This window comes from Callospermophilus lateralis, chromosome 8, assembly GCF_048772815.1.
Source record: "Callospermophilus lateralis isolate mCalLat2 chromosome 8, mCalLat2.hap1, whole genome shotgun sequence".
NCBI lineage: Eukaryota > Metazoa > Chordata > Mammalia > Rodentia > Sciuridae > Callospermophilus > Callospermophilus lateralis.
This window is the reverse complement of record NC_135312.1, coordinates 84,072,526-84,088,334: the sequence shown is the minus strand read 5'-3', so window position 1 is coordinate 84,088,334 and position 15,809 is coordinate 84,072,526. Positions and strand designations below refer to the sequence as shown.

General features: G+C 37.3%; 1 pseudogene; it reads right to left on the bottom strand.

The window, feature by feature from the left end:
• Positions 1-3,057: 3,057 nt before the first annotated feature.
• Positions 3,058-9,680, bottom strand: LOC143405736 (actin-related protein 2/3 complex subunit 2 pseudogene; annotated as a pseudogene).
• Between the last annotated feature and the right edge of the window lie 6,129 nt (positions 9,681-15,809).

The window sequence follows — 15,809 nt, the reverse complement described above, 5'->3', positions numbered from 1 at the left end:
CAAAACAAGTGCCAAATGTTTTCTCTGATATAAGGTGACTGACTCCTAGTGGGGTTGGGAGGGAGAGCATAGGAGGATTAAATTAATTCTAGAGAGAGAAGAGGGGTGGGAGGGAAAGGGAGGGGGCAGGGGATTAGCAAAGATGGTGGAACGTGATGGACATCATTATACAAAGTACATGTATGAAGACTTGAATTGGGTGTAACATACTTTATGTACAGAGATACAAAAAATTGTGGTATATATGTGTATTAAGAATTGTAATGCAAAAAACCCCCAAAATATATGTATAAAAGCATAAATTGGTGTGAACATACTTTATATACAGAGATATGAAAAATTGTGCTCCATATGTGTAATAAGAATTGTACTGCATTCTACTGTTGTTGTGTATTTTAAAAAAATAATAAAAATCAATAAAAAAATTTTAAAAAACAATTGATGAAATGTGTAGTAGGTAGTATTTACTGAGTCCTAGCTCTTTGCCAGGCACTATGCTAAATGCTCACCATGCACTAATCTTAGTCTAGAACATCTGCATTCAAATTAGGTTTTGTCCAAATCACACTTTTCCCTAAGGAGATGCTTGCTTTACAGTTTGCAACTAAATTTCCTACTTAAGTTCAGTTTGCCTGCTTGTGCTTTAGAAATCCAAGGATTATTTTCTTCCTAGCTTCCTAGCTTCTGAATATTTTCAGAACCCTCTAAATCCTGGGGACTGAATTTTCATATGGGGAAGTTTATTATATGATTGTATAAATTCAATTCAACCAACATTTCTTTCCTGCGTATTTTAGAAGAACTATAGTAAATACTTTAAGATTGAGCTTTTGCCAGAAAAAAACTTAAAATTCAGTGGAATCACAGGTATGTTATTAGAATATGTAAAAGATGGCTGAATGACTTACGGGCTGAAGGTAAGTCTCATGTTGTGGGCATGTAGAAGAAAAGCAATTAACATTCAGCCCCCAAATGACAGTTCAAAGTACAATTTTACAAAAAGCAATATTAATCCAGTAGAAATAATACTTAGAAACTTGAAGTTTGGTCTTTTCCCTAGATAGCTAGCAACGTGCAGTAGATAACTGTGGATACTGGGCAGCAGCAGCCAGCCATAGCTCCCAGTCAATCACTTGGTCATGAGGATAAAAAATTGTTGTAAGTTTTGTGCATGGTGAGAGATAGGGGTTTAATTTCATTTTGTTGCATATGGATTTGCAGTTTTCCCAGCACCATTTTTTGAAGAGGCCATCTTTTCTCCAATGCATGCTCTTGGCACCTTTGTCTAAGATAAGATAGTTGTAGTTTTGTGGGTTAGTCTCTGTGTCCTCTATTCTGTACCATTGGTCTATCAGTCTGTTTTGGTGCCAATACCATGCTCTTTTTGTTACTATAGCTCTGTAGTACAGTTTAAGTTCTGGTATAGTGATGCCACCTGCTTCACTCTTCCTGCTAAGATTACTTTAGCTATTCTGGGTCTCTTATTTTTCCAGATGAATTTCATGACTGCTTTTTCTAATTCTATGAGGAATGTCATTGGAATTTTGATTTAAATTGTATTAAATCTGTATAATGCTTCGATCATTTTGACAATATTAATTCTGCCTATCCAAGAACAAGGGAGATCTTTACATCTTCTAAGATCTTCTTTAATTTCTTTCTTGATTCCCAAGTATTTTATGATTTTTTTGAGGCTATTGTAAATGGGGTTGTTTTCCTCATTTCTCCTTTAGAGGATTTGTCACTGATATAAAAAAAAACCCCTCAAATCAAAGTAGATCAAGAACTTAGAAATTCAACCAGAGACCCTGCACCTAATAGAAGAAAAAGTAGGCACAAGTCTCCATGATATTGGATAAGCTCCAACTTCCTTAATAAGATTCATGTAGGACAAGAATTAAAATAAAGAATCAAGAATTGGGATGGATTCAAACTAAAACATTTCTTCTCAGCAAAAGAAACAATCAGCAAAGTGAATAGAGAGCCTTCAGACTGGCAGCAAATTTTTACCACACACACATCAAATAGAGCACTAATCTCTAGGATATATAAAGAACTCAAAAACTCTTCACACACACACACACACACACACACACACACCACCACCACCACCACACCACTACCACCACCACCACCAACAACAACAACAAAAATAACCCAATCAATGAATGGGCCAAGGAACTGAACAGACACTTCCCAGAAGATGATATACAATCGTCTTCTTTTGTTAAGTTGATATGAAAAAATGTTCAACATCTCTAGCAATTAGCAGCTATTAAAAATAATAATTACAAATAGCAGCTGTTAAGAATACAAACAACTATAAGTGTTGGCAGGGATGTGGGGGAAAACACATTTATATATTGCTGGTGGGACTGCAAATTGGTGCAACCAGTCTGGAAAGCAGTATGGAGATTTCTTGGAAAACTGGGAATGGAGCCACAATTTGACCCAGCTATCCCACTCCTCAGTTTATACCCCAAAGACTTAAAGACAGCATACTACAGGGACACAGCCACATCAATGTTTATAGCAGCACAATTCACAGTAGCTAAACTGTGGAACCAACCTAGATGCCCCTCAGTAGATGAATGGATAAAGAAAATGTGGTAATATTCCATACACAATGGAATATTACCTCACATTAAAAGAGAATAAAATAATGGCATTTGCAGGTAAATGGATGGCATGGAAGAAGATAATGCTAAGTGAAGTTAGCCAATCCCCAAAAAACAAATGCCAAATGTTTTCTCTGATATAAGGAGGTTGATTCATAGTGGAGTAGGGAGGGGGAGCATGGGAGGTTTAGACAAACTCTAGATAGGGCAAAGGGGTGAGAGAGGAAAGGAGGGGGCATGGGGGTAAAAAAGATCGTGAAATAAGATGGACATCCTTACCCTAAGTGCATGTATGAAGACAGGAATGGTGTGAATATACTTTATATACAACCAGAGATATAAAAAATTGTGCTCTATATGTGTAATATGAATTTCAATGCATTCCACTGTCATATATAACAAATTAGAATAAAAATAAATAAATAATTTTAAAAGTACATTAAACAAAGAGAGAAAGGGGGGTGAGGTGGGGTGGTGTGTGTGGTGGGGTGGGGGCTGTGTGACTGGCTCTGGGTCCTTCCTTGAATTCCTGCATGAACACCTTTCCAATAACCACATCATTGTCATCCTTAAACGCTGAGTGGAAGACTACTGTGACTGTCCTTTTTAGATTCAAAGTACAAGGTCACATCATCCCTATAATGGATAACTGCCCTATAACTTCCTTGCCCTCTTCTTGAGTTGGAAGTATTTCTCAAAGACAGAGGCAAAACACTTTTCTTCAACATGCCAGCCTGATGCACAGTGAAATCCTTGGACGTAGGTAGATTTTCGAGGTCATGTAGTGTTATGGCATGACTGCTCAGAAAGCACACAAAGACTGGATTTGAAACAAATTAAAGAATCTTATTTTATCTCTCCCTTCCTGGCCAGGGATGCTTCTGCCAGAGCCCAAGTGGCCTAATATTTAAGGAAGAAAATATTAGATTCTAATATTGGTTCTAATATTTAAGGAAGAAAGCCTCGTCTTATGGAATCTACAAATTGCAAACAAGCAGGATACAAGGGCTGAGAAAAGCAGTTAGCAGAGCAGAATTAGACAACCACATCCTGGGTTTGAGCACAGTTGTGTTGTACATCCTGGGTTCAAGTACATTTGCAGGTGTATGAAGCACAGAAAAACATTTTTTTTTTTTTTAAAATGCTTCTTCAAAACAGCTTATATAACATTTTCACATGGGAACTATAAAGATGGAGTCATTATGGCTATACTTACTATTTTATTCATGTATATTTTCTAATCTATAAACTATAACTTGTATTGATGCACTCAGATCATAACGATAGCAAAGAGACATTGTATCCTGATTCTAGATTTACCAAGAAACTCCCATAATCCCTCTTTAATAACTCATCAGCACCATGTGCCTGAAGTTCCTTGTAGAACTCAAAGAAATACAGATCATCACTTTCATTTTGTCTCCACTAGGATTTGACATACGATGGGAGTATCTGCAAATGTTACTTCTACTGCTCCTGGTTTGTTTCCGGAAGCTGCATTCGTGAACTTGAGCATGAGCATCTCCTTGATGCGGCAGTTGTTCACTTCCAGCAGGATCACAGTGGTGGTTGGCCCCCGACCTCACCGACTGGTCTGCTCAACCCCTACACCCCCTCTGCCAGCATTTTTGAATACGGGTGTTCAATAAATTACGTGAGATACTTAATACTCTTTTAAAATCGGTGTTATGTCCTGTGCTTTGGCCCAACTGCAGGCTAATGTAACTGTTCTAAGCACGTTAAAGGTAAGCTGTGACACTCATTGGTAGATTAGGTGTATTAAGTGAATTTTATGGTGATGATTTTTGCAACTTATGATGGATTTATTGGGAATGACCCTATGGTTGATCAAGGGGCTTCTGTATCCTAATGGGTGGAGGGAGGGAGATCAGGGAAAACTTAAGAGTTGATGGCACTTGAGCTTGGCATCCTGAATGACAAGGCCTCCACAAGGGGAGAACCAGTGCAATTGAATACCTCTTAAGCTTGGCATGTGGCACATGCCTCTCATTCCTCCTACTTAGGAGGGAGATTGATGTAGGAGGATCACCTGAGCTGAAGCATTCAAGGCTGGCCTGGGCAACATAGTGAGACCCCATCTTAAAACTACAACAAAACCTTTATGAGTCACCCAAATATTGGATGGTCAGAAAGCAAGGGTCATATATATGACAGAAGGTGGATTTTCTTAAATTGGGAATATACCACTGCCGCAGTCTGGCTGGGCACAATTCAGGAGCCACTTGTCAAAAGAAACTAACTTTATTTTTAGAACCACACACGATAAACAAAACAGCTCCTCAGGAAAAAACCCTCAGAGCCCAACTGCCACCACCAGCTTCCCACAAGCCACACACCCCAACAACCTCTTCCTCCCACAATCCTCCTGCTCTTGAGGCCGATTGGCTGGGTCGCATGGGCGGAGCCAAAAAAGTCCCCCAATGAGCAGCTCCGTGGTCTGAAAGGGCAGGGAAACAGCCCAATGAGCATCACCGCAGAGGAGCCAATCAGATGTTGCTAGGGCTGCTGTGAGCCAATCATCAGCTGGCAGTCTGAAAGTTTGCTGGGGCCCCTTCAGCTCATCAGCTGGCAGTCTGAAAGTTTGCTGGGGCCCCTTCAGCTGTGGCTCTCAACATACCACCATGGAGCATTCTACAAATATAATAATTCAGAAAAAGCATCTTGAAGCTACATTATAGACAGCTACATTGCTCTTGCCACCCTGCATGGACTGGCCTGAACTTAAATTACAAGTGAATATCTCACTGGTCTTTTTGACCTGGAAGAATGAAAAGAAGAGGTAATTTCTTAAACTACCACAAAGCCTTAGTCAGCTTTTCATTGCATGACCAATCACCTGACAAGAACAACTTAGAGGAGGAAAGGTTTACTTTGGCTTACAATTTCATGGTTGGCCAATTCCATTGCTTTGGCCTGAGATAAGGCAGAGCATCATGGCAGAAGTGTGGGGCAGAACAAAGCTGCTCAGGTCATGAAGCCAGTGAGAGAGAGGGAGAGCGAAAGGAGCCAGGGACAAATACAGTCTGAAAGGCATGTCCCCATGACCTACAGCCTTTTACTAGGTCCCATCTCCCACACATTTCACCACCTCCCAAAAGTTCATTCAAACCACGAATCCTTCAATGGATTGCTGTATTGGGACAAACCCATAAGACTTTGGAGTTTGGGGGACACACGCCAGATCCAAATAATAACAAAAACAAAAGCTGAATTTACTTCTGAATTATCCTGGATCTGTCTGTCATAAAGATCAGACTCCAATTTTTTTTCAGAAGCCATAAAGTGATATTTTAGAGATTATTTCTGCTTAAAATGTGTGCTATTCTAGACGACCCTGAAGAGTCCATAACATTCTGTGAAATGCAAATATGCTTTATTAAAATTAACTCTAAATGTGTATAAGTTTCCTGAATCAGAAATAAGTGGTTGATAATTTTTCCTTTTAGGTCTAGAGACCCTGAGTAGGTTTTAAAAATCTCAAAGCTTTTTTAATTAAAAATTAACAGATTCACAAAAATTATCAAAATGGTATAGATGGGTCTATGTACTCCTCATTCAGTTTTCCCCACGGCTAGATCTTAGGCAATCAGTAAAATATCAAAACCATAGCTACTGTTCTGGTTTGGATATGAGGTATCTCCTAAGAGTCTCCTGAATTAATGCAGGAATAGTCAGAGGTGAAATGATTAGATTATGACAGAGATATCCTAATCAGTTCATCCTGGTTTGAATGGCCAAATGGAATAGTGGGGCATGGCCAGAGGCTGTGGGTCACCGGGGGTATGGCAGTGCAAGGGTTCATCTTCCTTGATGCTCCTTTCTCCTTCCCTCTCTCTGCTTCCTGGCTTCCATGAATGGAGCAGTGCTCCTTCACTATACCCTTCCACCATGATGTTTTGCCTTACTTTGGGCCCAGAGCAATGGCTCAGCCAACAATGGACTAAACCTCTGAAACCATGAACCAAAATAAACTTTTCTTCTACATCGTTCTTGTTGAGAGTGTAGAAACAGTGTATGATCTTTCAAGCTTGGAGTTTTCAGCTCAGTACAATGCCCTTGTGATCCATCCAACTTGTTGCATGTATCAATCAATCACTTGTATCTTGGGCTGGATTGTGGCTCAGTGGTAGAGCTAACAGGGGTGAGGCACTGGGTTCGATCTTCAGGACCACATAAAAACAAATAAAGGTTAAGTTATTTTTTTTAAAAAATATAGCTTGTATATTTTTATTGTTGAGTAGTAGTCCATGGTAGGAATGTTCCCTAGTTGTTCAACCATTCCTCTACTGAGGGACACCTTGGTTGTGTTTAATTTTTAAGAGTTATAAATAAAGCTGCTGTGAACAATCACACTCAGGTTTTCATGTGGGCATGTGTTTTTATTTCTCTGGAATAAATGCCCTAGAATGCAATTGCCAGGTCATATGGGAAGTGCATGTTTAGTTTTTTAAAGAAACTACCAAATGATTTTTCAGAGTAGCTGTACCATTTTACAAGGAACAATAATTTTGAAGAAGTGCCACAGTCTCGCTGGGCACAAATAACTGGGAGGTGACAAGCAACTTGAAGGTTCAAGAGGGGACTACTTTATTGCGATTGAACTCAACGGAACTGAGCAAGAACTCAAAAGTAGTGGGCACCCAAGGTAGCAGGAGCCACTTTATTGCCAGACAGCAGAGGTATATATGCTTAACTAATTACACACAGCTTAACTTAATTAACATCATCTAGATACAGCAGTCAGCCAATAAGGAATCCTCATCATCTTAGTGGCTCACTGGCGTTGCCTCACAAACCACTCCCCCTGGCAAAGTGCCAGGCGCCATCTTGACTTGGTTGTGGCTCTCAACAAAGAAGGTCAACTCCAGATTCCCTTTTAAGCTGGGAGGGGCTGAAACACTACATTCCTGGAAAAACTTACTGGATCCTTTTTCTCTAAGGCATTTGGTGGCCAAATCATCCCCCTTCCTGTTTTTCTTTTTTTTCCTCCTAGTGCAATAGGATTATTCATAATGAATGGTGGGAAAAAAGATTGACTAATTACTACCACGAGCAACGTTCTTAACTTTGTGTTCATCAGAGAAAAATGAATTTATCACCTTAAGAAAAAAGACATTTTCCTGGTTAAATCTGCCTGGAGGTAACTGGAAGTCTCCAAATCTTTCAGTGTTCTAGTCTCTCTTTTCTCAGCTTCTCTTTTCACAGTTAACCTATCCACACCCAGCATCTCTGTTTGTCATTTCGGTTCTTCTATTTGCATCAAGATTTGTTTAAATACTCTCTCAATGACTGGAGAGTCTCCAACTACTTTGGTTTAACACTTACCCCTAGCTCCTGACTTCTGCCAAAATACTATCTTCTCATTGAGATCAAATCATGGCTTACATATTCATTTTGTTCAAGTCTCAGGACAAATGGCGGAAGTAGGCGGGGGGGGTTCTTCTTCTGCAGGGGGTCTTCTCTGACCTTTTCACCCCAGCATCATTCATTCTTTGGGCTATTTCCTAGCTTTACTTGTCTTCATAGCACATACACATAGCACCTGACACTGTATGTGTCTATTTGTTGTGATAGAGGTCTCACCTCGCTAGGATGTAAACTACCTTAGCCCAGGGACACTTTGTGGCTCAGTGCTATTTTCAGAGGCCCTAGATGGGGCCTGGCATATTGTAGATACTCAGTAAGTAGGTGATAGATGAAAAAGTCAACAGAAATTTCACAATAGTTTCTTAACTGACTTTGTTGTGTGTGACCACTTGCTTACCTGTACAGTTTATCTTTCACTCAAGAAACTAAGAAACTAAAGCTATCTTCAAAAAACATGGATTGAATTAGCTCACTCTCTTTCAAATCCTTAAATGATCCTTCATTTTTTTTTTGTGAAGCCCAGACTTATTTAGAATAGGAAATATAGCAAATAAACTCTTCACAATTTACCTGTCAGAAGATTTTCTAGAATCATGCATGAGTTTTTTTTTTCTCCCAACATATAGTTAAGCCTCACAAATTCATTTCTTTTTCCTGACCGTACCACACAATAGCATACCAAGTATGTTAAACAGAAATTATGGGAGGCCATTGTTCTGGATGGAGCTCGGGCATTTGGTCCCAAGAGACCAGATCAGACCAAAATGCTAAAAGCCACATAATCCAACCAAAATTTTAAAGGAGCAGATCTCAAAACAGACAATTTTTTTTCCTGAAAATGGGAGGTTCCAGTCTACCTAAATCTGGTCTACATGGTAAGGAATCCCCTCTTCTTTAACCCTTATACTGAAGTAATCTGAGGTAACCTGATGTTAACCAATCTGTTGTTTCTTCTGTTGTCTTTCTGTTTCCTTGTTCCCTTACAAATCCCTTGCTCTACTATGGCCAGATGGGAGTATCATTCTACTTTATAGACGGGAAGCTGCCCCCATTAATGAATCACAAATAAAGCTATGACTGAATTACTTTCGACAAGTTATTTCAGTCTCTTCCCCTTGTTCTCATTCTCATCCAGCTTCATCATAAAGTCAAAAGAGTTGTGTTCATTTTCTTCCAATGCATGTAGGAATTTCAAGTTATAATTTTCATTGGTTTTATGATAACTTTATTTTTATTCTTTCTTAGGGTTTCTTGGTTAGGATGCTCTGTTTATACGTATATGAACATATTGTTTTCTCCACACTACTCATTAGTTAAAGATTTCTGTGGTGTGAGGAAGGACATAGGATAGTTCTCCGTATACCTCTTCTGGTGATGAGAAATGAGCTATTTCTTTACAATAGGGCCTTGCTGGTCTCTCACCTCCCCTGGCTCTCACAAGAGTGAGATTCCTGACAGCTTTGAGCTTCCCCAGCTATGACTAAGGAGGAGCCCAGGTGTGGCCTTCTTTCTTTTCCCTTTTCAGAAACTTCTTTTTTAATCTAGTCACCTCAGATCCCCCCTGAGCCCTTCCTATGCTGCCCCCGCATCATCCACACCTTCTCTTCTCCTGTTATTGCTCTCTTCCATTTCAGTATTGCTCATGGCCTTCCCCACTAAGGCCAGACCATACATTTTAGGAGTGAGTGTCAGCTGTCAGTCTGAGATTGGCACAACCAGCTCCCTCGGTTTCCCACTCCTCCCAAGACCATGACTGTACCAACGTGGCTTCTTAGGTCCACTTGGCAAATCTAGCCCTTTGATCATACCTCAGTGTAACTGGCTTGTTTGCAGTGTCATTTTGCTGAGGATGTACTTTCTGTTGTGGTTGGTATTGTTGTTATCCCTATTTCTCTGTAAGATTTCCAGAAAGAGGAATGAGAAGATCAAAACTAGGCTGTTGTCACATTCTTACCCAGTTTATCTAAATTAAAGTTCTACGCTTTAGTCTAAGATTCATGTCTTTCCTTATTAATTTGGGATTAATACAATCTTTCTCATATAAAATGAAAGTAGATAGGGAGACCAAAGTTTTATAATGTTTTTTAGTGCTCTGAATTGGAAAAATTAAACCTAAGAATTTTGTGGTTTTCCCTAAATTTTTTTTTGAAATGTTTCCAATGTCTAAAACATTAAAATCCAGAAGCTACTATCTATTTGTCTATCTAGTATTTAATTTTCTATCTCTATACCTACTGCTCTGGTTTGGATGTAAGGTGCTCTCCCAACCCCCCTGCCAAAGCTCCTGTTTTAATGCAGAAATAATCAGAGGTGAAATTATTAGATTACAAGAACTATAACCTCTAATTTAATTGAACTGTGTGGTAACTGTAGGCAGGTGGGGTGTGGCCACAAGCTGATTAGCTGTCCACCATTGGGCCCTTCCCCATGATGTGTTATCACTTGGGCCCTGAGCAATGCAGTCAGCCAACTGTGAGCCAAAATAAAATTTTCCCCCTCTAAGTAAGGTATTTTGATAATGATGATGCAAAAGCTGACTAAAACACCAATTTACCTGCCTACCTGTCTACCTACATCAATATGTGTACTTTAGTCAATATTTACCATGTTCTAGGCACTCATCCAAAACACCAAAGGAATATAGGAATTAGAAAAAATTCCATTTGGAGGCTTTAAGGAACCTAAAAGCCAGGAAGATCATAATCTATTATTAGCAGACTAGTCTATAAGGATCAGATCGATGTAACATGCTATAGCAAAGGAGAAAGAAAGTAGCTATTATCTCTAGATAAATGCAAAAGACTAAAACCACATTAACATAAAAAGCATGTGGCATGGTCAGAAAAAGTAGGTGAACCAGAGAGGCTTGAAGGTGGAGGAGTCATCCACAGTGCCAAAAAGATAAATTGAGGGGAGTTTAATTACTACTCAAAACAAGTCTGAGCTTTAATAAAGCCCCCACCTAAATGGGGGCCAGGGGTAAATAATTACTGCATGTAACAGCATAATTTGGTTATCAGTAATTTTCTTATATTCATCAGCAACATTAGCCCGTAAGAGATGCAGAAGCCTTCATTTATAGTAGCTACAAAAAAAGAGAGATGAAATATATAGGAAAAAATTTAATTAGAAATGAGAAAAACATGAAAGGAAAACTTCCAAATATTCCTGAAGGAAATGAAAGATTTGAACCTTTGAGAAGTCAAACACTGTGTTTGGATAAAAGCCAAAAGAGCAATAGCTTTCAAAGTTACGCAAGTTCTCCTTGGGAAATTTGTTGTATAACTGTGATTTGTGCATCTGTGAAATAATTCAAGTACATTTATTCATTGAGATATTGTAATAGCAAGAAATTAGAATCAATCTAAATAAAAGATGGAAGGATGTATTAAGAGATGAGATGAGAGAATAGGAGTTTAAAATTAATCTAGGGAAAAAATTTTCAAGAAGCACAATTGAAAAGGAAGGGCAATTATTTTAAAATATTTTCATAAAATATTAGATATTTTCATAAAACTAAATTTGTGGACTCTAATTTTATTTTATGTTTGGAATAAGCAAAGCATTGATTCTCTGTCACTTGACTCTCATTTCCCTCTGGTCATTGTCTTTACCTTATTATTATTTTGTTATCAGGGATTGAGCCCAGAAGCACTTAACCACTGAACCACATCCCCAGTCCTTTAAAAATTTTTTAAAAATTTTGAAACATGGTCTCATTAAGTTGCTTAGGGCCTCCTTAAGTTTTTGAGGCTGGCTTTGAACTTGTGATCCTCCTGCTTCAGCCAACTGAGTCGCTGGGATTACTGGCATGTGTCACTGTGCTAGGCTACCTTTATATTATTACCTATTCTTCATGTGCTACCCTGATTCTCCATCAAGAATATAAGCATATCCACACAGTATCTGGCTTATGGACATGTTTAGACTCAAATATTTCTTTAAATGAATGATTTTTAAAGACCAAATTTATACACATTGGGAAGTTTCACTCCTACTTTTAATTCTATTCTCCCAATTCCATACACAAAACACCACTTTCATTATCCTAAACTAGATCATAAAAGTCTGGTCACTGCCTGTGGATGAAATATTTTCTCTCCCTAATGGACTTTTAAAATATTTGTTCTTTTTAGTTATACATGACAGTGGAATACATTTTGACATAATTATAAAAGCATAGCTTATCTCTTGTTCTACTTTCCCTAGTACCTTTTCTTCCCCTACTCTTCCCTCACCCCCTGCTCCCTTCCCTTTATTGTTCTTTCTGCCAAAGAACTTTTTATCCTCTGGCAGAAATATCTTCTTAAGTGTCAAGTATTATCACTTCCCATCTCAAAAATGTTTAAGTTATTCCCTACTATCTTACTATTGTAGAATCTCATTCCCTCTTTGTGTTTTTAATTGAAGTAAAATTCACAAACTATATTAACTAATTTAAAGTGTGTAATTTGGTGGCATTTAGTACATTCATAATGTTGTACAATAATGGTTATTAATCCTATCTAGCTCCAAAATCTTTTCATTTCCCCAAAATAAAACTTATAAAGCAATCACTCCAATTCCCATTCACCCTGGTCTGGGGCAAACACCAGTATGTTTTCTCTCTCTCTCTCTATATATATCTATTCTGTATATTTCATAAGAAAGACTCATATAATATTTTACGTGTGGCTTCTTCCACTTAGCAGATGATTCTGAGATTTATATTGTAGCACATATCAGTTCTTCATTCCCTTTATGACTGAAAAGTATCCCATTGCTTAAGTATATTCTACTGTATTTTGTTATCTATGTATATGTTGATGGATATTAGACTTATTTTTGTCTATTATGAATCGTGCTATAATGAAAATGCATATTCACATTTTCATCTAAGTGCTTGTTTTCAATTCTTGTGCGGATAGTCTAAGGAGTAGAATTGTTGGATAATATGGTGATACTATGTTGAACTTTATGAAGAACTGTCAAACTTTTCCCCAAAGAATTTTTAACGTTTGCACCATCGATGCACAAAGGTTCCAATTTCTACATATCTTTGATAACACTTGTTATTTTCCTTTTCCCAAGAAATTACAGTCATCTACTAAAGCATTGATGGGAGTCAAAATTCTACAATTTCTATGTAAAATAGAACAGTAAAGCATCTTAAGTTTTTCTGAGTGAAGCTGAATATCTGTCTTATTAAACATAGTTACCTCAGGGGAGAAACAAAAAGAGAGAGAGAGTGTAAAATATGTTTTTTTCCTTTGAAACCTTAATAACTAATGATATTGACTATCTTTACATATGCTTTTTGGCTATTTCTTAGAGAAATGTCTATTCAGTTTTACTGCTTTTTAAAAAGTTGGGTTTTTTTTTGTTGTTGTTGTTGAGCCATGTTCTTTATATGTTCTGGATATTAGACCCTTATCAGACATATGCTTGGGAAATTTTCCCTCTCATTCTACATGTTGTCTTTCTCAGTAATAGTGAATAAAAGTAGCAACAGTAGCATTGTTGTTTCATTCCTGATTTTAGGGAGAATATTTTCAGTCTTTAACTAATGTATATAATATTACATATGAGTTTTTCACCAATGCCCTTTATAGTGTTAAGAAACTTTCCTATGATTCCTACTTCACTGAGTGTTTCTTAGAGTCATGATATGGTATTAGATTGTATCAAATTCTTTTTCTGTTTGAACTGAAATGATACGTGTTATTTCTATCCATTTGATTATTTGGGGCCATGATATTGCATTCCTGTGATAAACCCTATTGGGTCATGATGTACAATACTCATAACATGTTACTGGGCTAAATTGCTAGTATTTTTGTTGAGAATATATTCTTCTTTCTCCAGTAAAATAGAATAACATTATTCTTCATATCCTGTTTTTTCCAAATTTACTTCCTTTATGGTTTTCATCTCAAGTTTTAAGACCTTATGAGATTAGTGAAAATGCACTTGAAAGCTCCCACCCTGGCACATACGGGGCATTCCAAAAGCTTTGTCTTCTCTCTCCTTTTTTCCTTCTCTCACCAAAAGGCTATTGATAGAAATCCACGTCAAGGTGAGCTTGGGCAACTCAGCAAGACCCTGTCTCAAAACAAAACAAAACAAAAAAAAAAAAAAATAATAAGGGCTGGCAATATAGCTAAGTGGTAAAATACTCTTGGGTTCAGTCCCCATTACCACATAAATAAACAAACAAACAAATAAATAAGTTTATAGTGTTCATTTGTACTATGAGGTTACTTCTGCTTGTCTCTTAGACCCTCTCTTTGTCCCTCTTTCTTTCTCTCTGCCATTTCCTGGCTTAATTTTGAGAAGAAAGCAAATTTTCAGGTAAAGAACATATCTGCTGCTGGTGAGAATTGTAAATATGTACATTGCTCACTTTTGAAATTCTAACTGGCTCCTTAACACTAATCTCTCTAAGATGCTTTAAGACAAATTCCAAAAACCTATTTATTTTGAATAAAAAAACTTTCTCCAAAGCCTTAACTTTCCTGAATCGATTTTGTAAATGTTTTTTTGTCTACATTACCCCTTATTTTAAAAGTCTCTGATACTCTGTGATTAAGAAAAATTCTTCACATTATTGCTTCTGATCCTTTATTTTACTGTACTCTCAATATCACATTAGATTTCATATAGTATGGTGTGTGATATAAATTTATTTATAGATGAGTGTGCCTTATTGTCATTTTTTAGACAATAATTCAGTGTTATTATGATTTCCATAAGAAAAGGGCTTGACATCCAATGATCTTATAAGAAATTATAGACATGGTAATAAAAAAATTGCTTTCTTCAGGTGGAAAAATATATACATAGAAGAGTATGAGTATGAATTAAAATAGAAGAGGTAAAAAACTAAATTAATAGATGGACTTTGAATACTTATTTGAACAAATCAACTGTAAAATGTATTTGGGGGACATTAGATCACTTTATATATGGACTAGACACGAAATACATAGATTATTATTGAGAATAATACATTTTTAACTTGATTAGGTACTGTAATAGTATTACTGCTATGATAGGTTCTTGCTAAGTTTCTGAAGCTGATGTGGAACTTTCAATCCTCCTGCCTCAGCCTCCAGAGTCACTGGGATTATAGGCATGTGCCACTATACTTGGCTAATTTTAGATATTTTTAGAAGTGTTATTATGGTAGAGTGAAATTGGATAAGCATTTGGTTTGGTTTGATATGTTAAATTTGTGTTGGAAGTTGAACATATAGATGAAGTTATACAGAAAAAAGTTAAAAAGATGGAATGAGAGGTGCAGTTAGGATTGAACAGCATACCACAGTGATGCAGCCACATCAATGGTTATAGCAGCTCAGCTCACAATAGCTGAACTGTGGAATAAACCTAGGTGTCCTTCAACAGATGAATGGATAAAGAAAATATATTCACAATGGAATATTACTCAGCCTTAAAGAAGAATGAAATTATGACATTTACCAGAGAATATCATGCTGAGTGAAATAAGCCAAATCCCCCAAACCAAAGACTGAATGTTTTCTCTGATATGTGGATGCTAATTCACGATAAGTGGGGTAGCTAGAGAAAAAATAGAGGTACTTTGGATTAGGCAGAAGGGAGTGAAGAGAAGTGAGAGGGTATGGGCGTAGGAAGGATAGTAGAATGAATCAGACATTATTACCCTATGTGCGTTTGTGACTACATGACCAGTGTGATTCTACATCATGTATAACCAGAAGAATGAGAAGTTATGCTCTATTTATGTCTGATGTGTCAAAATGCATGCTACTGTCATGTATAACTAATTAGAACAAATCAAAA